Below are 17415 nucleotides of genomic sequence, written 5' to 3'. Positions count from 1 at the left end.
AAATATTTTATTTTGTACTTTTATTCATTCAATACTTATTTGTTAAGCTCTTTACTATGGCCAAGCATAGTGCTGGTTACAGTGCTGAGCAAAACCACACATGGTCTCAGCCTTCATCTACCTTATAGTCTAGTCGGTAAGCCAGACATTAATCACATAATCAGAGAATGTTAAATTACATTTGTGAAATGTTCTAGAAATGAGAGTTATATGTTAGGCGAGCACATAATAGGGGGGTTCTGACTTGTCAGGAGATCGGGGAGGGCTTACTGAAGCAGTGAGGATTTTGCTGAAACCTGAGGGATAAGTAAAATTTAGCTAGGCAAAGAGTAGAGGGAAGAGTATTTCAGGTAGAGGGCCCTTTGGCAGGCCTGCAAATAGGCCCATGTGGTGGAGCAGAGAGGGCATCAAGGGGAAGCATGGTAAGACTTGAGGCTGCAAAGTCAGCAGGCCTTGCTAAGGAGTTTGAACTTTATCTTAAGAGCCATGGGAAGTTCTTGTTCAAGTTCTTTTTAAAATGTCAGCTTGTTGGAGGGGTAATTTTACTACTTACAAAAGGGGTTATTTTCTTTCTTTGAACCTATGTGGGTATATTAACACGTAAATAAATTTCATTTCCTATTGTCTTGGTTTCCAAGGTGAAAAGTACTGAAATGGAGGAGAAATCTTTAGGCTTGAAGGAGCCAAACAAGACGAGACCTATAGCATGTTGAGAATTGTGGCCTGACACTATTCCTTTAACAGCACTTTCCCAGTTGTGGTCTCCCTTTTTATAATCTGGCCCAGGTCTCTATCTCCCCTCCAGCCACCTGCACTCACTAATTTTTTTTAAGTTGTGGTACAATATACATAACATAAAGTTTACCATCTTAACTATTTATAAGTGCACAATTCAGTGGCATTAAGTGCATTCGTATTGTTGGGCTGCCACCACCACCAATCATCTAGTTATAGAAATTTCATCTAACAAAACTGAAAATCAATACCCATTAAATGATAATTTTGCATCCTCCTCTCCCCTATAGCCCCTGGTAACCACCATTCTAATTTCTGTTTCTAGGTACCTCATATAAGTGGAATCTTACAGTATTTGTCTTTTTGTGACTGACTTATTTTACTCAGCATAATGTCTTAAAGCTTCGTCCATATTGCAGCATGTATCAGAATTTCTTTCCTTTTTAAGGCTGATACTCCATTGTGTGTATATACCATATTTTGTTTATCCATTATGTTGATGGACATTTGAATTACTTCCACCTTTCGGCTATTGCAAATAATGCTGCTATAAACATGGAGGTACAATTCTCTTTTCAAGTCTCCACTTTTAATTCTTTGAGGTATATAACCAGAAGTGGAATTGCTGGATCATATGGTATTTTTATTTTTATTTTATTTTGAGGAAATTCCATACTGTTTTCCATAGTGGCTGCACCAATTCTGTGTAATTTTATTTATATAACATTCTTGAAATGACAGAATTATAGAAATGGAGAACAGATTAGTAGTTGCCAGGGGTTGAGCAGAGGGTTAGGGTGATGGAGATGTGGGTGTGGCTATATAAAAGGCACCATGAGGGGTCCTTGTAGAGATGAAAATGTTCTCTATCTTGATTGTATTGATGTCAATACCCTGGTTGTGATAGTGTGCTGTCGTTTTGCAAGCTATTACCATTGAGGGAAACAGGGTAAAGGCTACATGGGATTTCTCTGTATTATTTCTTGCAATTGCATATAAACCTATCTTGAAATAAAAAGCTTAATTTTAAAAAAATACCCTTTGTTCCCCTGTTTACCCGCTTCTCCCAGGCCCTCGTTTTCGCCTTGTGGCTGGTGGTAATTTATTAGAGCAATTAAATTCAGCAATTAAGTAGGTGGCATATAGGAGGTGGCCTGAAAATCTGTACCTTTTTCCCATTCTGCCCCAACTCAAATAGCCTCTGCACTTGACCTGCCATAATACCTGATCCTCCCACCATTAACACCACTCTTTGGGACCCTCTCTTAGCAGGTCTGTGCTCTTCGTGACTTGAGACAGGTAATATGTTGGTCTGTTGTCACAATTACTATTATGAGCTATTATCACCGGGCACACAGCAAGGTTCTGAGGTGCTGAGGAAACAGGAAAGAGACTTTGGGGGTGAATACAAGAGGCCATTGTAGCAGTTCTCAAAGTTTTCATTCCCAAGAAGTGTTTGAGAGTCCGTTGGTGTACAGTTATCAAAAAATGAGGGACACTTTCCTGGCTTGGGAGGAAGAGTACCAAGATAAGTTTATTAGAGATAACAAAAGCAAATGAAAAAAAGCAGTGTAGAGCATTATTTGTTTGTTTGTTCGTTTGGTTGGCTTTTGTTTTTGTAAATAAAAAGAACCAAAAATATAAATGCATATAACTTTTTGTTTCCTGGAAGGAAACCAAGAATTAGAGTATGGACTTTGGGGGGATGAAGAGTACAGCAAGCCTTACACATTTTGTCATTTCACAACTTTGTATGGTGTTAGAATTTTTTTGACTATTTTTTCCTTTCTGTTTTGGGGGGAGTTCTTGGAGGCCAGCTACTCTGGCTACATGCCTTTACTTGTTTCACTGACAAGTCATTCAACTCAGGATGCCAGTGGACTAGGAGGAAGGTCTAGGAACTCCTCCAGAATGTTAAGTAATGAAGGAAATAAAATGACAGCAGGAGGCTGTTTTGGTAGGCCAGTGTAGGGGGTTTGCTTTCCTCTCAGCTGCCTGGAGAAGGAAGCCAGAACAGTTTTCTGCCTGGCTAGGCAGAAAAGTATGTGTCCCCCCTTCAGCAGGGGTGGCATCCCTGGATGGGCCTTTGCTCCCTAGGCCGATGGTTGGGTGAAGGGGATTGAGCAGACTTTGGACAGTGCTGCCTGTAGGGGAAGTGCAGCTTAGCAGAGATTCTGATCCCAGAGATGGCAGCTGTGGGGCCCCGGCTGCCTCACAGTTCTAAGCTCTGGGCTAAGTGAAGTGTGAGTGATAAATGTGCGTTCTTTCTCTTACCTGGTGATTTTCATGTTGGAGATCATTATTTTGGCCATGGCTGGAGGCAGGGGAAAAGAAAATTGGATCCCTCCTCCTTCCTGAGAACTGTTCCATTCCCAGGATCTTGGGGGCCAGGAAGCTGGGTGAAGTGAAGGGAGTCATTTTTGGAGTTTTCACACAGCCCAAGGAAAGGAAATAAATGTATCCAGCAAGAAACTGGCAAGGATCTTCCACATCCTTGGACTTTTCACTCCCAACATCATTGGCCCTATCTAAGCTCCAGTCTCCACTTAGGAAAGGGAAAATCTGAAACAAGGGCAAATCAAGCAAGCGGATAGATTGATGTGCATTTAGAATGTAGATTTACAAACTCTTCTGTTTCCGTTCTGTCAGGAAGGACCCCTAGGACCACACCTAGAGCCAAGTTTGTGTTACTGGATATATATAGCCTGAGAATAATAAAATTACATTTTAAATATTCTATATAAGACAAACTTCCTCCAAATCTGGTCACTCTCTTCCACTACAAGCACAAGTATGGAGTGTGACAAGTGATGGTGACTTTTCTACTGTTTTCTCCCTCTCCCAGTCCAAGGTGTCCATGTGGAAGGAGATGCTCAATCACACTGAAGGATGGCTGGTGGAGGAAGAGTGGGAAGATTTGAAGAAATAAGTCATCAGGACTGGGAACTGTTCTTAGCAAATCGTTATGCAAACATTCCTCCCTTTTAGCCTTTCTATCCCAGAGAAGCAGCCTCTCTTCCCCCCTTCTCCCACCTTAGTATCTTACTAGCTTTCTCCTCTACATCTCCACTTCCTCTCGCCTTAATGCTAATTTGCATCAGAATTGATATGGTTACAAATATTGAGAGTTGGGGAAGGTACCTGCCCCATGGTGTAGTTTTCCCCAGTCCAGCTCCCTTAGAGACGGTTCTGGCTCTGTTGGTCTTTAATTCCTGAATCTCACTTGCCCTTGGGTTCCCTAGGGTGTTGTTTTCTGAAGGCACTCAGATATCTGGATGAATGGCTCCATAGAAGCTATAACTCAGCTCTCTAGCTTATTCTCTCAGGCTTTGTGAGATGTTACTTCATTTGGGATGCTGTGATAAGCAAGGACACACAGATTCAGACACTAAACTGCTTTGTCTCTCTCATTCCTAACCCTTAAACTCACCACTTCTTTGCAAGCCTTGAATGGGAAGTGGTTCAGTGAGCCTTAGGAGGTAGACTAAGGGGAGAGAGAAAGACAAAGGAGGGGTACAGAAGCCAAAAGGAAAGGGAGGAGAGGCAGGGACTGAGAGGAACCTTTTGAAATGGCTTGCATCTGCTCTGAAGTGAGAGAGTCTCACCATTTTCCATTTCAAACTCTAGTGATTATAGGGATTTTTTTCAAGAGCCAGATGTTTAAAAGTCTGGGCAAGGTTTTTGAGTCAGTGCTGAAGGTTTCAGTTGAATTTATTCTGCATATTTCAGACTCACTGGAATCATCAGTTAGAGCTAGGAAGATTGGATTCCCTTTGAAAGCAATAGAGTCATTTATCTAGGAACTGGGGGTCGCTCACGATGTTTACACTCTTACTTTTGTTGGGAAGGGCAGCTAGACCCTGCTAGCCCTGAAAATCTGCCTTATTGTTCTGGCATCTTAACATTACACCCAACTTGCTTAGTAGAGGTTATCCCCATCATGAAAGCCAAGTAATGAAATGTATGCCCTACTGGCATTTACAAAAGGTGAACATTTTCCCCCAAAGTTTGGCCATGCATGAAGGCATCTACCTTCAATTTTAAGAAGTAAAAAAAATGTATCCCCCAAATTGTTGCTTTTGCAATCATATCTTCTTATCCAGCTCTCACCATGCTGTGGTAACATTCTCTTCTACTGGTTTGTCATAAATAATGACTGGCCTTTGGGCATGTGATCATTTTCAAGTCAATGCTATGACCACAGATCCCACAGAACAGTAACCTCAAGTCAAATCAACAAGGCAGTCCATTCACTATCTATAACTTACAAAGTGATGTGCCAGCTACTATAAGTACAAGAAAAAAATGTAAGAAATGTGTCTTACCCTCTAGAAACTTAAAGTCCAAGTTAAGGAGATAGGATATATGTATTTGAAACACTTTGAGAACAATAAAAGATAATATATAATCGAATGTTCAATAACAATGGAATGATAATAGCAATTCCTATCAGTTATTGAGGGCTTCCTAAGGAACAGGGACCATGCTAAGGACATTACATTTGTTATCTCATTTTAATCCTCATAACAACCCCATGAGGGTGGGTTTACTTGATATCTCCGTTTTAGAGCCAACGGAACTCAGATTTGCAAGGAGTAAATAATTTATTTACTGCTACAGAATTGATAAAGAAGGCAGAGCTAAAATTTTATTCCCAATTTTTAATTTCGAAAACACTTCAAAACTACGAAAGTTGAAAGAATAGGGAAGACCCATATAGGCTTCACCAAGATTCACCAGCTGTTAACATTTTACTACTTCTGCTTTATCATTCTCTCTCTCTCTCTCTCTCTCTCTCTCTCTCTCTCTCCCCCCCCCACCCCCTCCACACACACCCCTACATATTTTTTCTGACCTATTTGAGCATAAATTGCAGACATCATTACATTTCAATTATATTTCACCTCTAAACACTTCATCGTGTATCTCCCAAGAACAAAGACATTTCCCCACAAAACCCCAATGAGGTTATCGTACCTCTTACACTTAGCCGGAGTCAGGATTTGAATCCAGTTCTAACTTCAGAGCCTTGACCACAAGTGCTGTGAGAGTTCAGGAGAAGGAGTCATTGGTATGGTCTGGGAATTACAGGCTGATTTTCTGCGGACCTTCTACTCCCGATTATTCACAACATTGAAGGAAAGCAGTTGGTCAAATAAGCACACAGCATGCATAATCAAAAAACTTTCCATGTGTGTTTGGGTGGGAGGAGAATGACACAGATTTGCCTTCCTAATTAGCTTCTTCTCTAGCCAATATTAAAACTGATCTTTCCTAACCGCTCTCTGGAGGTAGGTACCCCAAAAGTTATTCTTTGAGAAAACGTAATTGCAGAAAATCTACTAAATGGGTAAGCCACACATAAATAGAGAACTGATTATAAATTCTAGCTAGAAAGGAATTCTAGCTAGATTCTTTAACCACAGGTCAGAATTCAACATCTACTATGTAAATCTAGTCCTTGGCCAGTTGTGCTCCCCTCCTCCCAAACTAAAAAGAGAGGGTTCCATGCTGTCCACTGTAGAGACCCCAGTCTACTCACTCAATGTAATTCCAGAAACAGGGTGTTACTTATTGCAGACTGAAAGAAGAGAGCAGGCCCTCTTCTACAGACTAGCCAAGACGCCCCCCTCCCCACCAACCCCAGGAAGGGCCCCAACTGGCTTTCTTCCTTCTTATTCAGGGAAACCAGATTTAGAAAGGCTGTCAGATCAAGCCTAGTCCTGCGGTGTTTAATGACTGCTCCCCACCCCCACCCCTGAATGCCTGCATAGGGCAAACCATGACTTTTTTAAACCCTTGATTTCTCTCAGTAATTAAAAAAAGCCAAAAGCTTGCATATGCATTTACTTTGCTTTTCACATTCTCACTAGACACTTCAAAATATTTCCAATCTCTTGTCTCAGACGCTAAGGCAGGGACATCCGTTCATCGAACTGGGGTTGGGAAAGGTGCCCTATTGGATCTTCCATGCAGTCCTCATTAGGTCACACTTTTGTTCTCTCTTGTTTTTTTTTTTTGGTTTTCTGCAGACATAATCTGATCAACAATATATCTGAATCCATGTCATGTAAGCCATGTTATAACTGGGATCCACTATGTATGCGCAATGTTTAGTGGGGATTCTTATCTCAAGGGAATTGAGCTTTCTTTCATAACTTTAAGGACATTCTTATTTGTTGTTGTTGTGACACCAGACTTGCTTAGGAAGTAGTAAATCGTTTCCCTCAGGATTTAACAAAAATTCATAGGGGTCAAAAATAGTGTTCAGGTTGGGGTGGGAATGCTTGCAGCTTGCTATTTAAATTTCCTTTTAGGTTTCCTTCCCCCCACCCCCATCCCTCCCTCTGGTCTGGAGAATTAAAACTTCCTGAAAACAACTAATTTACATTTGCTTCCCAAAGCTGTTGGAGTATTCCTCTCTGCTCGTGTAAAAGTCTCTACTAATTCCTTAGAGCTTCTTCCCCTCCAAACTCCTGCTCATACTCATCGGCCTGCAGGGATACAGAGAGCTTAAGAAAGAGCATCTGGTATTTTGCACTGAGGATGCTGCGGTCGGAGAAAGTTGCAAGCAGGGGAGAAAGGGGAGTTAACAGTTCCTAACATTGTAAGAAGCCCGGCCTTCTTTGGACCTAGTTCAGAAGACAGCGAGAGGCCTTGGAAAAGAAACTTTATCTGACTGGTTGTTACATCGGCCGGCTGGTTTGGGGCTGCGTGCATGTGAGCACTGGGTGTGCAGAGCTCTCTGCACGCGGCAACCCCGCCGGCCCGCCGGAAGCGCTGGCTCTTATGAACCCCAGCCGGCAAGGCTTGTGACTGGCTGCCCACTCCCTTGGAAGCACCATAGCTGGGTTTTATGGTTGTCTGAAGACTCCAGAGTAAGTGGTGGGCGCCGTGAGGGCTCCAGCTGGACTCCACGGAGTGGAGGGTGCCGGTGCAGGAGCCTCCATCTACCCAAGCGGGGCACTCGCCCCCAAGAGGGGCAGCTGGGAACCACCCGGAGCTGGGCGGCAAGCGTGGAGGGGATCCTGGGCTCGAATTAGCTGCATCTCGCCCACTGTTTGGGGGCGCCACGCACCTGGTAGGTCTTACACAGATGTGCATGCGTGTGCGTGGGAAAGCGGTGGCGTGCGGGGCGTGGGGTTCCAGAACATGGTGGCCAGGAGAGCCATGCGGAGCTGATGGACGCCCCACCGGGCTCCTGACTTTCAGGCTTTCTCACTCCAGCTGCCGCCCCTACCTGGTTCACTTGAGAGTCAGGGAGCTAGGGACCCATCCATTCGGGGTGTCTTCTTAAGGCCGTTGCGATCGAAGTTTAATTTACTTGCCAAGGCAAGGAGGGAAGCAAACACCAAAGGCAAAATTTAGCCTAGCCACAGTGTCTGACCTGGAAATACCAGTTATTCCTGGGGTTTCCTTTCCTACGCATCGTGATAACCAACCTCTTGGTGGAGGGGTATTTTGTGGCACACTGAGGCCTTCACCAAGTTTGTAAGTAATGGCTCAAAGGTCTGAGAAGGGATTGCTGTGCAGAGGAAGGAGGATATTTATATAACCATGGGCTAGGAAGAGACACTGGGCAAAACTATAGGTTTCAACATGCACGTGTCAACAAACCTAGTCTATGTCGTCTTAAAATAAAGCGTCCCATAAACCCGGATTTTACCAGGCTAATTTCATTGACTAGTAACACCATTAAAACAATGTTTACAGTAATAATTCACTAAATAATGTGTTTCAGTTACACTGAAACCTTTTGTTCTGGCCCCTGTCAGCAGCCACTGTGACTAAAAATAAAAATATAAGGGGATGCAGGACACCAAGGGCAAGAAATGGGAGAGAGGAGAGGAAGGAGGGGAGAGGGATGGAAAGAGGTTGGGGAATTTGGATGAGCAGACAGAATCACCATAAATTTCCTGAGATGTCAATATTTAAAATTTGTTCCAAGCTGTACAATGTGTAGTCTCCCAGGTATTTGAGGTGGTGTTTTGAGTCCTCTGAGCTTTTTCCAGGGCTCCAGGGGTAGTGGGAGAGGAAGACTGGAAGGGAAATTATGCCGCTCAAAGATTCACTGCTCCGCGTTGTAAGCCTTTGGTTTCTTTCCACCCTCCATCTTCACCAACATCACCCACAAAGAGGGTTCCCAGAATCACAACTTGGCTATATTATACCCTTTCAAGGAATCCTAGTAGGCCTTAAAAGTTGAATTTGGGTGGAAACAGAGGATTGCTTCACAGTTCTCTTTAGATCACAGTTGCATTCTAAATGTTACATATAGGTGTATACATTTATTATATGAGTTGGAGATGTTTGACCAATGGTGGAAATGGGAAGACTGTAATCCCCCCTTATCCACAAGTGATACAGTCCAAGCCCTCCTCCCCCCATCCCGTGAATACCTGAAACCAGGGGTAGTATCGAGCCCTATAAATACTATCTTTTTTCCTGTACATACATACCTGTGATAAAGTTTAATTTATAAATTAGGCACAGTAAGAGATTAACAACAATAACTAATAATAAAATAGAAAAATTATAATAATACACTCTATTAAAAGCTATGTGAATGGTTTTGGGGCCACTAGTAAGTAAAATGAGGGTTACTTGAACAGAGCACTGTGATACCACAACAGTTGATCTGATAAGCAACATGAGATTTCGTCATGGTACTGAGAACAGTGAGCAATTTAAAACTTATGAATTGTTTATTTCTGGATTTTTTAATTTAATATTTTTGGACCACAGTTGACTGTGGGTAACTGAAAGCACAAGAAGCCAAAACACAGATAAGGAGGGACTACTGTATTCAGAGCCACATGTATCCTTGTAAGCTTTGACACCATGCCACTAGCCTCATTGTCACCTCACTCTAATGAAGTGAGTTGCTAGGATACCAGTTTGGGTGTTTAAATTCCGAACTTGTTGTAGATATAGCTCTTGCTTAAGATAATTAGCTATTAAGTTCTGTAATTTTCTTAGACAGAATGACAGCAGGTGACAAGAAAATTATCATAGGATCAGAGAATATGCTTATTGAAAGAAGGGAGAAAATAGTGGTCTTGAATTATACTTTACGCAAGTATATGAGATGAAGGAAAAGCAAAAGAACTTTCTTAACCAGATCTTAACTAGATCCTGTAATGGTGGGATGGGTAAAAATGTCTTCATTTTAAGAGTGAGGAAACTGGACCGCAAAGATGTTAAGTGATTCTCCTTGGGTCACACAGTCAATGACAATTCCAAGATTAGAATCCTGAGTACTTTGACTTCCAGTGTAGAGCTAGCTGCACAATCTGGAATAGAGGAAAGATCATCCTCTGAGCAACAGACCAAAAGCCTGCATAATGGAATACTGTGGCCCTTAGCTGAGGCTGCTGCAGAGGTTGATTCAGCCTAAGGCAAAATAGTGAGCAAGGACGACTTTGATATTGGCAACATCCATCTCTCCTGTTTCAATCTCTTTCTCATTTCAGCACCCTTTCAACTTCAGGTATTCTGGGCCTGAACCTGACCCTTCTTTCCAAGCCTGTGTTCTCAATCCTTTGATATCCTAGGCTGCAGACTTCTCCTTGGCTAACACATTGCTATCCTGTGGTCCAGGGGCTAGATCGTGGTCAAACTGCCTTCTGATGATAGATTAGTGGGTATGGATGGATTACTCCTGACAATGTGCATTTCAATAGGACCTGGATGCTTTTGTGTCACTCTGATGCTTGGTGGTTATCTGGGGGAGCTTGCTTGCTAGGTCGGTGGGCCCCTCACATCATATTAGTCAGTTTCTCCTACTCTAAGAATAGGAATCAGGAAGGTGAGGCTGAGCGCTTCTGCAACAGGCACTCAAACCTGACCAGGGAAGAACAATTATAAATGATGTGGCAGCCTGCTCCCTTTGGCTGCGAAACTTCCCTGTTACTCGTCCCCCCAAAACAGCGTGGGCTGCTTTTTTAAGATTAGAGGCCACAAATATTGACTTTTTATAAGTTCCAGTTACTGATATTTAGGGGCCCATGTATTCTTTCTTGGCCCTGGGCAGCCCCTGGCACCCAGATACTGGAGGAGATCCAACCCTGTAGATCCCTCCAGTAGCTGACAGTCTTAGGGCTATCTCCCCAACCCACCTGAAACCTGTTTTCCTGAGCCCAAGGCCTACTTGCACCCAGGGAGCAAAGATGAATGTGAAGCCTGACCGTATGTGAGCTTCCAGTTGGGTAAGGGAAATATAAGCTAATCTAGCAGACAGCACCAGAAATGTGTAGCTGCAGCTATTCAGTCTGTCAGCTCAGACCCTACTTCTATTCCTAACTGTAATTAAGAGTTTTTAATGTGGTCATTAAAGATCCCTTTGCTTCCTTTTCTCCTTCCCTTCTTCCCTGTTTTTCCCCCCTTCTAGTTTTAGAAGAAAAACTGTTAATTTCAATTTCCTGGCAAGGGACCCAGTCTAGGTATTGCATTTTGCTAACTTCTATTCACCCTGTGGTATCTGTTAGAAGTATTTTCCATTCATGAGAGCACTAGGAGAGGAGATGGAGTGGCAGGTGTCCACCAGGGGGAAGCACTGTCCCAGGCCCCCAGCCTTATCTTCTGTGTGGGGATAAGATGCGGGAGAGGAGGACCCACTCTTAGGAAAGTTCTTAAATAAGCTGCTTGCCATATTTACCAGTTTACAAAAGTTTGTTTCTTTTGACTATAACATAGTTAAAATATTTAACGCTGTAAAAATTTATTTAGGAGGAAATGGTTTTAAAAGCTTTTGGAGATTTCTTTGAAGATGTTGACTGGTTTCATTTGGTCTTTTTTTCCAGCTTTATTGACATATAATAGACAATTAGTTGCTCATATTTACATTGTACAATTCGATGAGTTTTTTTTAATTACAGTTGGGATACAATAATATATTAGTTTCAGTTGTACAGCATAGTGATTAGAGATCTATATAACGCAAAAAGTGATCAGCCCACTAAATCTAGTATCTTTCTTCCCCTTACATATTTATTACAACATTGTTTATATTTCTATGTCTATTTCATATCTATCGATTTATACTTCTTAATCCCTTTGCTCTTTTTCACCATCCCCCCAACCCCTCTCCCATCTAGTAGCCCTCAGAATATTCTCTGTATCTGAGTTTATTTCCATTTTTGTTGTTGTTATCATTGTTTTGTCCTTTAGATTCCACATGTACGTGATATCATGCATATTTGTCTTTATCTGACTTATTTCATTCAGTGCAATACCCTCTAGGTCTATTAAGGCAATATATTTGTTCAACCCCTTCCTTTTAGTCTATGTGTGTCTTTTAATCTGAAGTGAGTCACTTGTAGGCAGGGTATGTAGGGGTCTTGTTTTCTTATCCATTCAGCCACTCTATCTTTAGGTTGGAGCACTTAATTCTTTTCCATCTGAGGTACTTGTTGATAGGAATGTAGTTATTACCAGTCTTAATTCATATTTTTGATACATGTTTTTTTTCTTCTTAAAGAAGTCCCTCCAACATTTCCTGTAACACTGGCTTGATGGTGATAAATTTCTTTAGCTTATTTTTGTCTGAGAAGCGCTTTATCTGTTCTTTGGCTCTAAATGATAGCTTTGCTGGATAAAGTATTCCTGGTTGTAGATCCTGGATTTTCATCCCATTGAATATTTTGTGCCAAGCTCTTCTGTCTTAGTTTATTTTGAGAAATCAGCTGCCAGTCTTATGGGTGCTCCTTTGTAGGTAACTTAACTGCTTTTCTCTTGCTGTTTTTAAGATTCTCTCCTTGTATTCAACCTTTGGCATTTTAATTTTAATGTGTCTTGGTGTGGGTCTCTTTGAGTTCATCTTCTTTGGGACTTTCTGAACTTCCTGGGGTTATAGGTCCTTCATCAGGTTAGGGAAGTTTTCCATTATTATTTCTTCAAATAGCTCTTCGACTTCTTGTTTTCCTTCAGGTACCCCTATGACATAGATATTTTTACATTTAATATTGTCCCATAGACTCCTTAAATTATTATTACAGTCTTGGCTTCTTTTTTCTTGCCACTCTGATTGAGTGCCCTTGGCTTCCCCATCCTCTGTATCAGTGGTTTGATCCTCTTCTTTATCACTCTATTGATTCCCTCTAATATATTCTTCATTTCAGATAATGTGTTCTTCATTTTTGACTGGTTCCCTTTTATAGTTTCCATTTCCATTTTTATGTTTTTTTATCTCTTTGTTAAAGTTCTCACTGAGTTCATCTACTCTTCCCCTAAGTTTATTAAGCATCTTTATAACCAGTGTTTCAAACTCTGCATCTGTTAGATTGCTTGACTCCATTATTCTGGATCTCTGCTCTCTTCTCTCATATGGTTTCTGCTTCTTTGTTTTCCAATTTTGAATGCCTTTCTGTGTCTGTTTCTATGTACTAAGCAAATCTCCTAAGTCTCCTGGTCTTATTAGTGCAACTTTGTGTAGTAGGTATCCAGAGGCACAGTCCTGAGAGGGGTTCAGCTGCAGGCCAAGTTTAGCCCCAGCCTGTGCCCTTTTCCGAGGCCACTTGTTAGGATTCACAAAGCAATCCACAGATGCTATGCTTATGGTTGCCTCAAGAGGCCACACCAGAAACTTGAGGCCAGCTGCCACCAGTGTTAGTCTTGGAGTTGGCTCAGCACGGAGCGCTGGGTTCCCTGAGGACACAACTGAATGTGGCTTGGGCGGGTCCATGAGTTACAGGAGGCAGAATTTCAGGGAATCCTCTGGATGGAACGACCTCTGTTATCCAGTTTGATGACATCTCAGCTATGGCTGTGCTGAGCCTGCACACTGGGAGCGGGCAGGGCTCAACAGAGGAACAATGGATACTGCTAGCACTTCTGCCTGGGTGAGAGCCTTGCCTCTGGCTCTCATTCCAACAACTCAGTGTCTCCCTGTAAATTCTTGGTGTCCCCTGAGCAGCCGACCTGGCTCTGATGCTCAGAGCGAGCAGGTCCTTCACTGTGGAAGTCAGCTCATGGACACAGCCCCTTTAAAAGAGGCCTCTGCAGCTGCAGCAGCCTCTGTCCCATTCAGCCAATCTGGACCAGGCAGCTTCACATCTTTGCCCCTCCTACCTTCTACTATTGCAGGGTGACTTTTTATTTTCTCCCTAATTGTAGTGCTGCTGTTCATCTAGACCCCAGGTGACTTTGCTTGCTGTTTGTTCCATGTTTCTGTCACAACTTTGATTTGGTCTTAAGAGGTATGAACGAAGCTTCTATCATCTATGCCATTTTCCCCCTCCCTTCATTTTGTCTTTAGCAACATTCGAAGAAGTGTTCTATATGTTATGGGGAGGTTTAGTTTCTTTGGGAATATATGAACAATGTAGAAAAGTAGATATCATTTCATCATTAACCAAAATTTCAGTATTTTATATAAGAATGTTTCCACGAGTTTATCCTTTGAAAGCTTATTTTCTGTTGGGACAACTTTATAGCATTTTTGGAATTCTTTCCTCAATTTCTGAAGTAGCATAATTTTTTGTTTGTTATTTCTGGAAATTAGTAGCCAAAATGTAGTATGTGATTTGATTATTCCTGTCATTTACTGTTTCTCTACTCTAACATTCTTTTAGCTTTTTAAACCAATTTATTTCTTATCCCTCCTTCACAATTTCATATTATGGTTAATGGGTAGGAAATTTGAGCAACTAATCATACAGTACATTAGAGTAATCCCTTATTGGTATTTTCACTCTCATTCTGTTGCTTTAAATTTTTTTTACTCTTTCATGAAATCGTTTGTAGCTATTAAAACCACCCATTTATTGCAAATTACTGTAAACTATGATTCACTAGATGGAATGAGTTTTAGGAAAATGGCCTGTTTTCAAAGGGCCAAGTTTTGGCAGTGAAAAAAATTTGCTGTTTAATTACTTCAAATACATATGCTAACCTTAATCCAGAGGTTGTCAGCAGGGGTGTGGGACATTTGCCAATGTCTGGAGACATTTTTAGTTTTCAAAACTAGGGAGAAGGCCACTGTGAATAATGTTGCAATGAACCTAGGGGTACATATATCTTTACAAATAAATGTTTTCAAAAATTTAAGGTTGATATCCAGAAGACAGATTGCTGGGTCATATGGTAGCTCTATTCTTTATTTTTTGAGGTACCGCTGTTACTGTTTTCCATAAGTAGAAAGGAACCGTCTAATTTCACTCATATGTGGGCTATAAAACAGAAAGCCACAAATGAAAAAAAACTCATAGACGGAAACAGTATGGTAGTTACAAGAGGGAAGAGATGGTGGTGGGGAAGCAGTAGAGGGTCAAGGGGGTCAAATATATGGTGATGGAAGGAGATGACTTTGGGTGGTGAACACACAATGCAATATACAGATCATGTATTATAGAATTTTAAACTTGAAACATATAATTAACCAATGTCATCCCAATAAATTTAATAAAATCAAAAGAAAAAGGAAAAAAAAAAGAAATGATCTGTAGAGTCCCAGAAGTCAAGTGGCACTTTTAAAAACTCATGGGCGGGAAATACAATAAAAACTATTGAAACATAAAAAAAGAGGTGGGCTACTGACATCTAGTGGGTAGAGGCCAGAGATATTGCTAAACATGTAGGTTCTTCCTACAATGCACCAGAAGAGCACCCACAACAAAGAATTTTCCAGCCCCAAATTTCAATAATGTCAAGACTGAGAAACTGTGCTTTAGACCAATAACACTTTACCAAAGTAGAAGTCTGAGGATGATAACACTTAAGTATTTAGATAAGCACTAACCAATAGAAGTTTCTGTGGTGGTCTCTATCTGTGTTGGTTAATATGAGAGCCACTAGCCACGTGTAGCCATTGAGCACTTGCTGTGCAACTAGTGTGACTGAAAAGCCAGTTTTTAATTTTATTTCATTTAAGTTAATTTAAAGTTAAACAGCTATGTGTGCCTGGTGGCTTTCATATTGGACTCAATTTTAGAGGCACTATAGCCTAGTGGAACATAGTTTTAGGGGCAGATAGTCTTAGGTTTGCATCCACATCTACCACTTCCTAGCTTTATGATGTTGGGTATGTCATCTAATCTTCTGAGCCTTAGGGTCCTCATCTGTAAAATTGGGGAGAATAATGGGACATAATCCTTGGAGGGTTATGAATATCCAATGAAATGATTCATGAGAAATAAAACATGCAGCACAGTGGCCAGCACAGTAAGCGTTTGAAAGATGGAAGTATTGACAGATATTTGTGATTAGTAATTATCATTATGTAAATGGGGCTTCAGCAAGGCTTACAAAGATCTCCCCTGGGATATTTAATTGCCACTTAGAAGGCAGATCCGTAACTCTCAGCCTTCATAGTATTACCATAGAAATGTCCCTATGCTTCTTTGGGCCTTGGTTTTCTCATTTGTAAAATGGGATTAATAATAAAAACGATAATCATGATAATACTACTTCCCTAACTGTCTATGTCACAGAATTGTTGGGAGGGTCAAATGGCTGCAGAAGAGCTTTGAAGAGGACAAAACTCTTTGTAAGTGTAAGGTTTATATTATGAGTTGGCACACAAGAGTGTTTTTGTTTAGATTCAGTGAACAGAAGTTCTATAAGAATATAAAGAAGCCACACTGAAACTAGTAAGAGGAGCAGAGACTGGAAACAAGTGGGCCCCACACCCACACGTGGTGGTTGAAGATGTGGGGGAATATTTTGGCTACAGAGGTCACCCTTGAGGAGTGAGGGGCCTCAGCTCAATACTGGGTTCCCCAGCCTAGAACATCGATGATAGGAAGAGGAGCCCATAAACATCTGGCTGTGAAAAACAGTGGACGTGCTGTCAGGGTGAGATAGAAGGTTGCTGGAAACCCAGGCATCCACTTAAAGAGCCTGCACAGAGACTCACTCACTTGGAGGCACTCACCCTGGGTTCTAGCAGAGCGCCCGCAATGGAAGAGGCACTAGAGACATACAGGGAGAGAATGGGTTGTATGGCTTTAAGACAAGAGATGGAGGGACAGTCACCATTGTAACTATGTTGAGCTCTGCTCTGAACACAGCCAAATCTGAATCTGCATTGGCCTGGTAAAATCCACTTACTCTATCCTGGTGACTTTCTGGGACCCTGCCTCACTCAACTCACACACCACCAGAGGTGCTTGCAGAGGTGGGCCTGTACTGCAATCTATCTTGGATAATTCTCAAGAGTCCGCTGACCCCAGGTGGGCGGCATCTAAACTCAGTGTACTCTGAGCCCTTTGTCGAGTGGCCCCAGGCTCAGCACTGGTACCAAACCTGAGTCTGCATTAATCTGGTGAACACCACTTGCCCCACCCTGGTGGATCCTTGAGGCCCTTTCTCACATACCGCATGAGGCTCTTATACCCACTGAACCTTACAGGCAGCTAGCAAATGGTAGCAGGCTTTGGGATGTCCTGAGCCTTTTGCTGAGCTTCTCCAGGCCTGGTAATGGTGGTGATTGGCCTTGGTTCACCACATGGACTTTCCCAAGTGCCTCCAGGTTTAATACAGGCAGCGATCAACCATGGATAACTTTGTAGCTCTTACTAGATAGCCCCAGGCCAGTCACAGGCAGGAGCTGAATTAAGCCTGCATAAGGGCCCAGCACCAACATACCTTGACTACAGTAGAGTACCAGCTGATTTGCTCTACAAGTAGCATACCCGGAGGTTGATCTCAGCAGGCACCAGAGCCTGTTGGGGTGAATCTTGC

The 17415-nt window shown here is 42.0% G+C and overlaps 1 protein-coding gene across 2 annotated transcripts in view; it reads left to right on the top strand.

The window, feature by feature from the left end:
- Positions 1-7246: 7246 nt before the first annotated feature.
- Positions 7247-17415, top strand: part of KIAA1210 (KIAA1210 ortholog) — a 98588-nt gene continuing 88419 nt past the window's right edge. Inside the window, exon 1 of one of the 2 annotated variants that reach the window (XM_016124445.2) lies at positions 7247-7613. The gene's annotated coding sequence lies outside the window, so the exon portion shown is untranslated. Of the gene's footprint in view, positions 7817-17415 lie in introns of both variants that reach the window. The other variant, XM_016124444.2, reaches the window with a different exon arrangement.

The sequence above is a fragment of the Rousettus aegyptiacus genome, unplaced genomic scaffold (assembly GCF_014176215.1).
Source record: "Rousettus aegyptiacus isolate mRouAeg1 unplaced genomic scaffold, mRouAeg1.p scaffold_m13_p_9, whole genome shotgun sequence".
Lineage (NCBI taxonomy): Eukaryota > Metazoa > Chordata > Mammalia > Chiroptera > Pteropodidae > Rousettus > Rousettus aegyptiacus.
Note: the sequence above shows the minus strand (reverse complement) of the source record. Positions and strands in the feature narration are given on the sequence as shown.